The 11,670-nt window shown below is 37.5% G+C and overlaps 2 long non-coding RNA genes across 2 annotated transcripts; both read left to right on the forward strand.

Moving 5' to 3' along the window:
• The first annotated feature begins 487 nt into the window (after positions 1–487).
• LOC145074585 (uncharacterized) lies at positions 488–1,900 on the forward strand. The gene is made up of 5 exons (XR_013691922.1): positions 488–625; positions 734–805; positions 969–1,071; positions 1,270–1,393; positions 1,508–1,900. It is a non-coding gene; the product is annotated as an uncharacterized LOC145074585 (long non-coding RNA).
• Positions 1,901–3,349: 1,449 nt separating this feature from the next.
• LOC145072156 (uncharacterized) lies at positions 3,350–3,988 on the forward strand. Its single transcript, XR_013690939.1, has 3 exons — positions 3,350–3,645; positions 3,717–3,765; positions 3,854–3,988. It is a non-coding gene; the product is annotated as an uncharacterized LOC145072156 (long non-coding RNA).
• The last annotated feature ends 7,682 nt before the right edge of the window (positions 3,989–11,670 follow it).

Genomic DNA, 11,670 nt, shown 5'->3' on the forward strand with positions numbered 1-11,670 from the left:
CCCCCCCCCTGTAGCTTCTTTTGAAAACAAATTTCCATTATTTCCTTTGGTTTTCTTCACCACATCAACAAACCCATCATTTTGTTCCTTAACTTCTTTAGTGCTGGCAAGAAGCACTTGCATAAGATCCACAGTAGCTCCTTCTTTTCCTTTCTCTATTTTACTTCTCTCCTCTTCTTCTTTCATCTGAATAGCAGTAACATCAATCGAGATTAGTGGAAATTGGTTTTTATTTTTTATAGTTGATACTTGAGAAAACCTTATATGTTTTTTTTTATTTTGTGAAAATTAATTCCAGGTGAAAACAGAAAAATGGTATGTTGTGTTAGAAAATGACAATCATACCCTTGGTCACAGTAGTCTCATATCATTATTTCCATTCTCACCTTCACTCCAATGCCCATTATTAGAAGAAATCAATGAGCTCCTTGCCAGCTGCTGCTGCTGGAAGTCGGTCTGATAATGAGATGAAAGATGATTGTTGCCAACCATCCTTGAAGGATTTGCAGCATAAAGTTTCTCTTGGTCATGCCATACACTGTTATATAGTTCATGGTTCTACATAAAGTGAAAACTTTTGCTTCTAGGTCATCCAAATGTACAATGTGATTTTTCTTAACATCAGGTACAAATGTAGATTTTTCATAACAGCAGTGAAAATCTTAATCAGTTGAATGTGTGTTTCATAACATCAGGTACAAATTTACAATGTGATTTTTTTATTCAATTACAGGGTAATCTTATTCCGGAAGGCCATAAAGTTCTTATCTTTTCCCAGAGTTGCATAATGCTTGATATTATTCAGGTTTGTTTCAATGCCTAACTAAATTGGCTATGTTTCTTGTTCTTTTTCTTAACCAAAGTTTATCAACTTTGTGAATATTATTCTGACTTGTTTTGATATTTATTTTTGATATTTTGTTCTTAATGTTGGTTCTAACTTCTTGTTTTTTCTTTTTTTTAAACAGTTACAAGGGACCTGAATAGGGGTTTTCTGAATTTGTAGTGATGGCTGCAGACACTGAAGATTTTGAAATGATTTCCCATATTCAATTCCTTACTAAATATAAGGTATATTTCCCATATCCCATATTCCATTCCTTACTAAATATAAGGTATGACACCTGAAATTGTACAAGGGAGGGGCCATGATAAGGCCGCTGATTAGTGGAGTGTTGGAATTTTACTTTTAATAAATCACTATTAAATTCCCATTACTTTTAGCGTGAGGGTAATAATGTAATTTTGTTCGACCTTGTATCTTTGCAGCCTTCGTTTAGAGGTGGAAACTTTTTGATATTGATATCACAATGCTAGTAACAAGTGTTCAACCTGATGATCATAAGCTGGAAGAACTTGTGGTTCGCGAGGTATATCAGACATTCAAGGAATGGTAAGGCGTAGATGGCATTTGTATTTTCATTTGGTATAACTTTCTGTTTAGCTCCTTTTACCTGTTTACTTTTTTTTCTGTCCACTCATTGGTTTTTATTCTTCTTTTACCCAGTTCCAATGATCTACATGATGGATTGCACAGAAAATGACTGTAGTTCACTACTCAAGTCATCAACTAAGGTACTTGATATCCCTTGATTTTGGCTAGTGTATGTATTTGTAAATTCAATTAAAAGTTTTGATATGTGTATATCATGTTCCATGTTAGAGGCATGGGATATCATGTTTACATCTATGAAATGTTGACTACATGTTCATCTCAATGGTTTACTTAGATTTCATGTCTTGTATCTGTATCAGTTCTTAGTAGAACTTTTTTTTAACAATGGAATCACGGGTGGCTATGATTCTGTTTTCCATCAGATCTATAGTCATATTGTAAAAATCATACCTTGAGCTATAGAACTCAAACGGACCCCAAACCAGTTCCCAAAGTTCACAAATTGAGTTGGCTAACTTTCTTAAGCAGCCCAACTTCACTGGTAAGGACTTTATCTATGTGCAAGAATGGAATCTTTGCTGTTAGGTCTGATCCGGGTCTGTTCTGATATGTCATTTTGTTTTCATCATTTATAAGGCTTGGAAAAGGATCCAGAGTGATTCCAAGTTTCTATATGTTCCTGATATTATGAATTTAAGATCTGGAGCAGATGGGGTGTTATTTCCAATTATAAATTGGTTAGAATTGATCCAGACTCCAGATCAATGGGCAGTCACCAGCTTTTACTAGTGTTGTGATTTTCCACAATGTGAATTTTATATCCGGAGCTTGGGAAATGCTTTTCATTCAATTCCAACTCTGAGACTTTCATTTGTATGTCCTTTACTTCTCTGAATTTTGGTATGGACGAATTCTACTCACAAGTTGGGTAGAATTGGCCAACCTCACTTGACTGTCTTGTTGGAGATAGAAGTGATACACCTTTTTGTAAAATTCATATTTAATTCATCCTTTGGAGTTAGAAGGAGTTCTTTATAGTTCTGGAATCCTGAACAATCATAGTTTTCTATAAAATTTAGTTAAAGCTATTTTCTGTTTTAGATTTTGGAGTAAATCCGTTTTGAACAGCAGGTCTGTTTGAGAGACCTTGCTGTGATTACTCGTTTCTCAACTCATAGCTTCATTACTTCTCCTTTCTAACCTTTAGTCCTTCTAAGATGGGTTTTAAAAGTTTAAAATTTTTGCAAGTGTGCTACTGAAAATGAAGATAAACCCAATTGTGCTACTGAAAATGAAGAGCTTGTTCAGGTATCTCAATTTCCAGACATACCCTTTTGGGTTTTTCACTTTCCTGAAATACCCTTTTTGATCTTTTACAATTTCCAAAAATACCCTTCTTGGTGCCTAGGAGTTACAGTGTTACCAGTTGCAGTTGTAATATATATATATATATATATATATATATATATATATATATATATAGGTTGCAGGACAATGGTGAACAGTCAAGATTCGTATGCACAACCAGTTGCAGTTGCAGCCACACATGGTGTGGTCGATGTGTACCATGAATACGGTGGGGCTGCAAGCGGACAAACCCTTCTTGTTCAGGTTACTTATGCTGAAAACTATGGTACCCAGCAAGATCCCTACTCTTCTGCACATACATCATATTACACACATCATAATCAAAAAGTTTATAACATCAATTCCGATAATATACTATATTCACTATTGTTATTGTGGCCTTTCAGGTTTTGTTTAAGAATCTGAATGTTGATTTGAAGGAAGTAAGCCCATCATCCCTTCTTATGGACAAAGTGAGAGAAGTTGAAGGAAGCCCTGATTTTTCCAACAAGATGTCAGGTCAACTCAACAACCACCAATGGTTGGAGAAGTTAAAAAAACAAAGTATTATCTTATTGATTAGCGATTACTGGTGTTGAGCTTTAAGCAATTTCAGGCCCTCTATTTATTAATCTTTTATAAGCTAGATTGTTGTTTTCTTTCCTTTTTATAAGTTGAATTGTGGCTAGAAATTATAGTAATCTATTCAAAGAAGGTGTTGGAACGTGAGTTCAAATTGATGACCCTTTTACATATAAATTTGATTAACAGATTGTACAATGAAATGCAAAGAATAATTATGGGAAGGAGGTTAAGTATTAATCTCATGAATGCTGCAAACGTATTTGTTTCTCTCAATTCACCTTTTGAAGGACCTGGCACGTGTCTATATTACAGAACCTGTAAGTTTTTTTTTCCTTTCTTTTATGGGTAAACTACAGGAAATAACCTCCTACTTTATTACTCTGTATAGGATGTATATGTAACAATTCTTTACACATGATATCAAACAGGAAAATGAGGTAGCTAACTAAACTAACCACTTCAATTTTCATATACTTCAATAAAAAATTAAAATATATTATGTTTGTTAATGATTTTGTATTGCAGGTACCTTTTCAACACTTTGCTGAGAAAATTGGTGGCTATCTTTTGAATAGGAGGAGTTAGTAGGTATTTAGACATGCATACCAAAGATAACATTTTGTACAGAGAGTTCTTGGCACATAGGAAGCTAGATAATGCAATTGTATATAAATGAGTTCATTTTTTTTTATAACATTTACTCACTACTGGAATAGTTATTTGTATTTGACATATTAGTGAAATGAATTATCTTTGTTATTTATGGTATTTTATTTTGTATTATGAGATTTTTAATGTATTATTTAATTTGAAAATCAGAAAAATCTATAAATAATATTTTTTTTAAACATTTAAAATTATGATACGCAAAAATGTGTGTCATCTTCATTTATGACATGGCCTTTCTTGACAGTGGCTTTCTTGATACGCATTGCGTGTCATTAACACGCGTGTCGTAAGGTTACGACACGTGAATGCGTATCGTCTTCCTTTATGACAAGGCCTTCCTTGATACGCATTGCGTGTCGTAAACGCGCGTCGTAAATGCGCGTCGTAAATGCGCGTCGTCTATAGACGACGCGCAAAAGCGCGTCGTCTTTCTTTATGACAGGGCCTTCCTTGACGCGCATTTGCGCGTCGTCTGAGCCTTTTACGACGCGCAATGAGCGTCGTAAAAGGCTGTTTTTCTTGTAGTGCTACTCGCCGAGTAGGTTCATGCACTCGGCGAGTAGGGTCGACAGAGTGCAGTTTTTCGACTTTAGTTGCTGGAAATGGATTAGAAACATTACCCTAAACTGTTTTGGTACTTGAAAACTTGTTTTAGAAGGTGTAATGTCTTTTCTAACTCATTTACAACAACTAGTTATCAAAATTACAAAGATTAAGTGTGATTTTGATATATGAAAGTGTTCACGTTCATGATCTTGTTCTTATGATGTTTAGATGATCATAAGAATTATTTGTAACCTATGTGGTAGATTAATTCTTGATCATAATGTGATTTAATGGAGTCCATAACTTGTCCTCAAGTTATGGAAAACCAAAAGTCTCTTGGATTGAAAACCATTAAAAGAACACAAGAGTTAGAAAAGTGAAGAGTCTTCATTTTATTACTCTATTAAACTCATAAGTTACAAGATATGAAAAGTTTTGAAAGTTTACAAAACTTGCCCTCAAGTTTTGGAACAAGTAAAGTCAAGTTAAAACTTTAGTTCCAACCCTTAGAATTTTAAAAGTTAAAATTCAACCCTTATACTTATATTATTATGATTTAATATATATATATATATATATATATATATATATATATATATATATATATGTATAAGAACAAAGTCGTCTTACCGCTAGTACGCCTCATTCACGAAGCCGGTCTATAAGGTGGGTATAAGGTTGTTGCCTATAAAATGGTGACTTAATGGGTGTCCACTCTCACCCACCGCTTGCTTGACTGGTGGAGGGTCGTTAGCCGAACGGGTAAGACAAGGACTTATAAATTCTCATTTAAAGTATGATGAATATTATAAAGTAACTAAATGTTTTATTAAATTCCCAATCTTAGTTACTTTAGGAAAAATGTGAATAAGGTGCTAATCCATGAAATCACACTTTACACTTTGATTAAGTCGTTGGTGGAGCGTGTGTGGTTAACCGGCACACTAACTTGGACTTAACAAGGTAGGTAAAGGGTGACTTAGGGTTTATTATAGTATCGATGGAGCATGTGTGGTTTACCGGCACATCGATTGAGTGATAAATCTTAAGGGTACCAAGTGATTTGCATGGTTACTTCACACCTCGTTTTGTGATCCTCGGCATCCCAGTCACAAAACTTGGAGGGCACACTCGAGATTGAAACATGCCTTTGAAAAGTTCATTGAATCTCAAAGAATCTAGGAATTTCTAAGAACCAATCAAAAACCTAATACTTAAATATTTCGGTTTTTGTGGTGGAAATTGGTGAATCATCATTCACCTACCTTTCAAATATGGTATAGCTTAGATTACGGCATACCTCTTCTAAGTTATATTATATTGTGATTGGATCCTAGTCTTAATATTACATTTGGGTGTTTTATTAAGGACTCTCTTATATCTAAACTAATCTTGTTCTCTTCTTTTCAGATGTCTTCAAACAATGTTGCTTCTGGCTCTAATCCTAATGGCTCCTTTACCCTTATGAACTTGTGTGGGAAAGTCACCTTTGATGGATCCAACTTCAATGAGTGGATCAGAAACATCAGGATGATTACCCGCTACGAGGACAAAGAATATGTCCTTGACAAGGAGCTTAAGGAGATTGATGAGACCACTGCAACTCCTCAGGAGATCGCTGAATTTCGGGCACATGAAAGGGATGCTACGAAAGTAGCTTGCATCATGATGGCCACGATGACAGCGGAACTCCAAAAGTCTTATGAGGATTTCTACCCTTATGAAATGCACCAAGATTTGATGGAAAGATACCATCAAAGTGCAAGACAAGAGAGGTATGAAATCATCTGCTCCATGATAACAACCATGATGAAGGACGGGGAATCCGTCACGAGCCACATGCAGAAAATGCAAAGGTATGTGGATCGTTTGCTGAAGCTTAATGTGAACTTCCATGAGGATCTTGCAATAGATATCATTTTGCACTCCTTACCATCGTGCTATGATCAATTCCGCATGACATATCACATGAATAAGGAAGAGGTCACACTCAGCAAACTTCAGGGACTTCTCAAGACCGCAGAATCAGGTCTTAAGGGGAAGTCGGTTGCTATCACTCCTACTCCAAACTCAACTCCGGTTTTGGCAATTGGGAAAAGTCGATGGAGGAAGAGAAAGAGATCCTCGAAGGGTACCAAGGCTCGGACCCTTGATGGCTCTTCTTCAAGTGGAACCAAGAAAGGTTTCGTCACTCCTTCTTCTGACACAAAAGAGGCTGAATGCTTCTATTGCCATGAAAAGTCTCATTGGAAGCGGAACTGCCCAAAGTACCAGCAGGATGTAAAGGATGGGAAAATCAAACCCAACCATGCAGGTATTTACACTATCATTTCTAATAACTCACCCCATTCTAAATCTTGGGTCCTTGATACCGGTTGTGGTATTCATATTTGTTGTGACTTGCAGGGACTAAGAAGAAGTGAGGATGTGGAGCAAGGAAGAATAAACTTGATCATGGGGAATAGGAAAGCTTCACCTGTCACCAAGATTGGAGTTTATACTTTATCGCTAAGTAGTGGGTTTAATTTAGATTTGAATAAATGTTGTTATTCGCCAGGAATGACAAGAAATATTATTTCCTTTCATGCTTTGTATAAACAAGGGTTTACCTTTTCATTTAATAATGAAGTTGGTTCTATTGATGTTTTCTATAATAATGTTTTTTATTTTAAAGCATTACCTTGTGATGGTGTGTATGAAGTTGTATCTGTTGTAGATAACTTAGGAAATAATGTTTTGTGTATTGATTCTACTAATCATAATAACTTGGATAAAGCATCATTATGGCATTGTCGTCTTGGACATATAAGAAAGAAACGCATAGGCCAACTCCAAAAGGATGGAGTCTTGGAGTCGTTTGACCTAAAGTCAGATGATAGTTGTGAATCATGCTTAATTGGAAAAATGACAAAGTCACCCTTCACAGGCTCGTGTGAGAGGGGTGAAGGTTTGTTGGACCTTGTACACACGGATGTGTGTGGACCATTCAAACATGCCACAAGGGATGCTAATCGTTATTATTTGACTTTTACTGATGATTACAGTAGATATGGATATGTCTACTTAATCAAGCATAAGTCAGAGACTTTCGAGAGGTTTAAGGAATTTAAACAGGAAGTCGAGAATCAATTGGGCAGGAACATTAAGATGCTTCAATCCGATCGAGGAGGTGAGTATCTTAGTTCAGAGTTCCTCGACTATCTTAGGGAATGTGGGATTGTCTCACAATTGACACCTCCCAGGACACCACAGTTGAATGGTGTGGCTGAGAGGCGTAATCGAACCTTGTTGGATATGGTTCGTTCCATGATGAGTCGAGTTACGCTACCAATCTCATTCTGGGGGTATGCCTTAGAGACTGCCGCCCATATTCTTAATCTTGTCCCTACAAAGAAAGTTGCCAAAACTCCTCACGAGATGTGGACTGGCAAAGTACCTAAGCTAGACCACATCAAAATTTGGGGTTGTGAGGCTTTCGTGAGGCGCGAGACTCATGATAAGCTCGAACCTCGAAGCGAGCGGTGTATTTTCATCGGCTATCCACAGCAATCCTTTGGTTACCTCTTCTACAAACCTAGTTATAATGTGGTCTTTGTAGCAAGAAGAGGAGTTTTTCGAGAGAGAGAGAATTTATAAGCCAAAGAGACAGTGGGAGGCAAATTGATCTTGAAGAAATTCAAGAGTCAAGCGGTGAAGGAACTTCGAACCCTAGCCCTCAACTTGAAGAGGAAACTCTTGTTGAGTCAGTTGATGTGCCTGTACCTCTGAGGCGTTCCACGAGAGTTAGGAATGCACCTGAGCATTATTATGGCTTCCATATTACTGCGGAAGGTGAGACACTTATTAGTGATGAGACACTAGTAGGTCTGGATGAACCTAACAGCTACACGGAAGCCACGACAGGCCCTGAGGCTGCTAAATGGAAAGAGGCCATGGATAGCGAGATACAATCCATGTATGACAATCAAGTTTGGAACTTGGTTGAGAATGTACCTGGTCGTAAGACTGTAGGGTGAAAATGGATCTTCAAGAAGAAGACCGACATGGATGGTAATGTACACACCTATAAGGCACGACTGGTTGCAAAAGGGTATTCTCAAACTCCGGGAATTGATTATGATGAAACATTTTCACCAGTGGCCAAGATAAAGTCTATCAGGGTTCTGTTAGCCATAGCTGTATTTCATGACTATGAAATATGGCAAATGGATGTCAAAACCGCTTTCCTTAATGGAAAGTTGGCTGAGGATGTTTACATGGTTCAGCCAGAGGGTTTTGTCAGTACATAGTACCCCAATAGAGTGTGTAAACTCGAGAAATCCATTTATGGATTGAAACAGGCACCTCGCAGGTGGAATCTTTGCTTTGATGAGAAAGTCAAGGAATTTGGCTTTTCAAGGAGTGAAGATGAATCTTGCGTCTATATCAAGGCTAGTGGGAGCATAGTCAGTTTTTTGGTACTGTATGTGGATGACATACTACTCATAGGAAATGACATCCCAACCCTGCAGGAAGTAAAGTCCTGGCTTGGGAAGTGTTTCGCTATGAAGGACCTTGGTGAAGCTGCCTATATCCTAGGGATAAAGATTTTGAGAAACAGGAGTAAAAGGATAATTGGACTTAGTCAAAGTACCTACTTGGACAAAGTGTTGAAAATATTCAACATGCATAACTCCAAGAAAGGTGAGTTACCCATTCAGTGTAACGCCAGATTGAGTAAGACACAAAGCCCTAGTACTGAGGCTGAGATAGCAGAAATGAGTCGACTTCCTTATGCTTTAGCTGTAGGATCGATCATGTATGCCATGACGTGTACTCGACCTGATGTAGCCTTTGCTTTGAGCATGGTTAGCAGGTATCAGGCGAACCCTGGCAAGGAACACTGGACTGCGGTAAAGAATATCCTCAAGTACCTGCGAAGGACTAAGGACTGGGTCCTTACCTTCGGTGGGAGTGATGACTTGAGAGTTGTAGGGTATAGTGATGCTAGCTTCCAGACTGATAGGGATAATTTCCGCTCTCAGTCAGGCTGGGTCTTTACCCTAAACGGAGGAGCAATTTCTTGGAAGAGTTCCAAGCAGGAGACAGTGGCTGATTCCACTTGTGAATCAGAGTATATAGCAGCAAGCGAGGCAGCAAAGGAGGCGATATGGCTAAAGAACTTCATCGGAGACCTTGGAGTTGTACCAGCTATAAAAGAGCCAATGGAGATTTTCTGTGACAGCAATAGTGCGGTTGCCTTAGCCAAGGAACCAAGGGATCACGGTAGATCCAGACACATCGACAGAAAATACCATTTTATCAGACATCGAATCGAAGAAGGACTCCTCATGGCGAAGAGGGTATCATCGGATGAGAACCCAGCAGATCCCCTCATGAAGGGACTGAGTAGGGTTAAGCATCTCCAGCATGCTCGGAGCATAGGACTGAAGGATGATATAAGTTTTAGTAGTTAGATAAATTATGAAATTTGTAAAGTGTAATTGACATTTGATGATGAATAAAAGGTGTTTTATTTATGAGTAAAATGTTGCTATCTCTTGTCGATCTTTTACTATATTTCTTTTGCATGTTTTGACTTCCAGAATAATTATGTTTGGTATATCATATTACTCAAACCTCCACAGTCGGTCATATGTCGAAAGTAGGTATGAATCAAGACTGTCATGATTGGTTGCAGAGGTCTAAGGTGTTGGACATGGCTACAACATTCATGAGTGCTCATAAGTTCTGAGCATTGGACTCAACCCACGCTCACTGGAATCACTTCATGGAATTTTATCTCGAGTGATCGTGAGACGGTAATATCATATAAGTCTTCAAACCTAGAGATATGATTTGTTACTTACAAGTTGGTTATGCATTGATTGTACGAAAACGCATTGGTAACTCGATGTTATAAAACGTGCTTTTGTGTGTAATTCAATGAGTGGTAGAACAAACATATGAGTCGAAGTTTATCTGTTCCTTCTTGGATTAGAAGCTGATATCTGGGCCCCTCGATGATTTTGTTTTGACCTATGTACCGGGCCCGGTCAGAACTAAATTGATGTGTTCGGTTGAGTTCTATGTCAAACAAATCGGAAATCGGGAAACAAATGCTGGACAATAAGCAAGACAATGTTCCATGTATTTGTCCGGCTGATATCTAGAACAGAGGATTATATGATCACTTATCTAAATGGCGCGTTCTAGTTCAACAGAGTTTAAAGAGCTACGATTGCTGATCGGTTCCTGAAGTTATACTTGCAAATATAGTTACTTGACTTATCCAAGTGGGAGACTGTTGGATATAGTGTCTAAGTCCATAACTATATTTGGTATGTACTTGACCCGACCCGGCATGGTCCATTTGGGTTGCACTTCACCCGAACAATTTATGGATAATATTTGAGAATAGTACAAGTTATGATTTATTAATATATTATAAGTTCTAATATATTAATATAAGATCATATTATTTAATTAGTAGTGATCTATAATTAATCTAAGATTAATTTAGTGATCAAAGATATTACTAATTAAATATGAGCTTCTATATTTATATAGTGTGGGCTTATGCTTATTTGGAATGGGCTAGGCTTGGATGGAGAAGTCCATGGATACTCCATGGAGCTTTAACCCATGGATCTCATGGAAATGAAGAGACATGGGTATTAGGGTTTACATGGATGTAACCCTAATCCACCACACTATATAAAGGAGGTCTTGGTTCTTGAAATCACACTAGTTGACACTTGTTGAGGTGAGGGCCGATTTCAAGAGAAGTGGTGACTATTCTCTCAAAGTTCCAAGTTTGTGGTGATTTGTGACTTTCATTTGAGGCATCCACACTATTGGTGCTAGGCTCTAAAACTCCAAGCAATCAACTACAACTACAAGGTAAGTGTTTCTACTAGCTTTATTTGATTCAAGTTCCCCATGCCATGCTAGTTAGGATATAAGCCTTGGAAAAATAATTATTTGCCTGTATCTTAGACAAACATAGATCCAAGGTTTATTAGGGTTGCATGTATACTTAGGAAGTGTTAGAATGCTCAAAACCCTTCACACATATCCTGCATACTGCATCGGACCATAGTCTGGAACGCATAACACATACCATGCCTGTATCACAAAGACATCAA

This window comes from Lactuca serriola, chromosome 9 (assembly GCF_051521515.1).
Source record: "Lactuca serriola cultivar US96UC23 chromosome 9, Lser_US96UC23_V15, whole genome shotgun sequence".
Taxonomy (NCBI): Eukaryota; Viridiplantae; Streptophyta; class Magnoliopsida; order Asterales; family Asteraceae; genus Lactuca; species Lactuca serriola.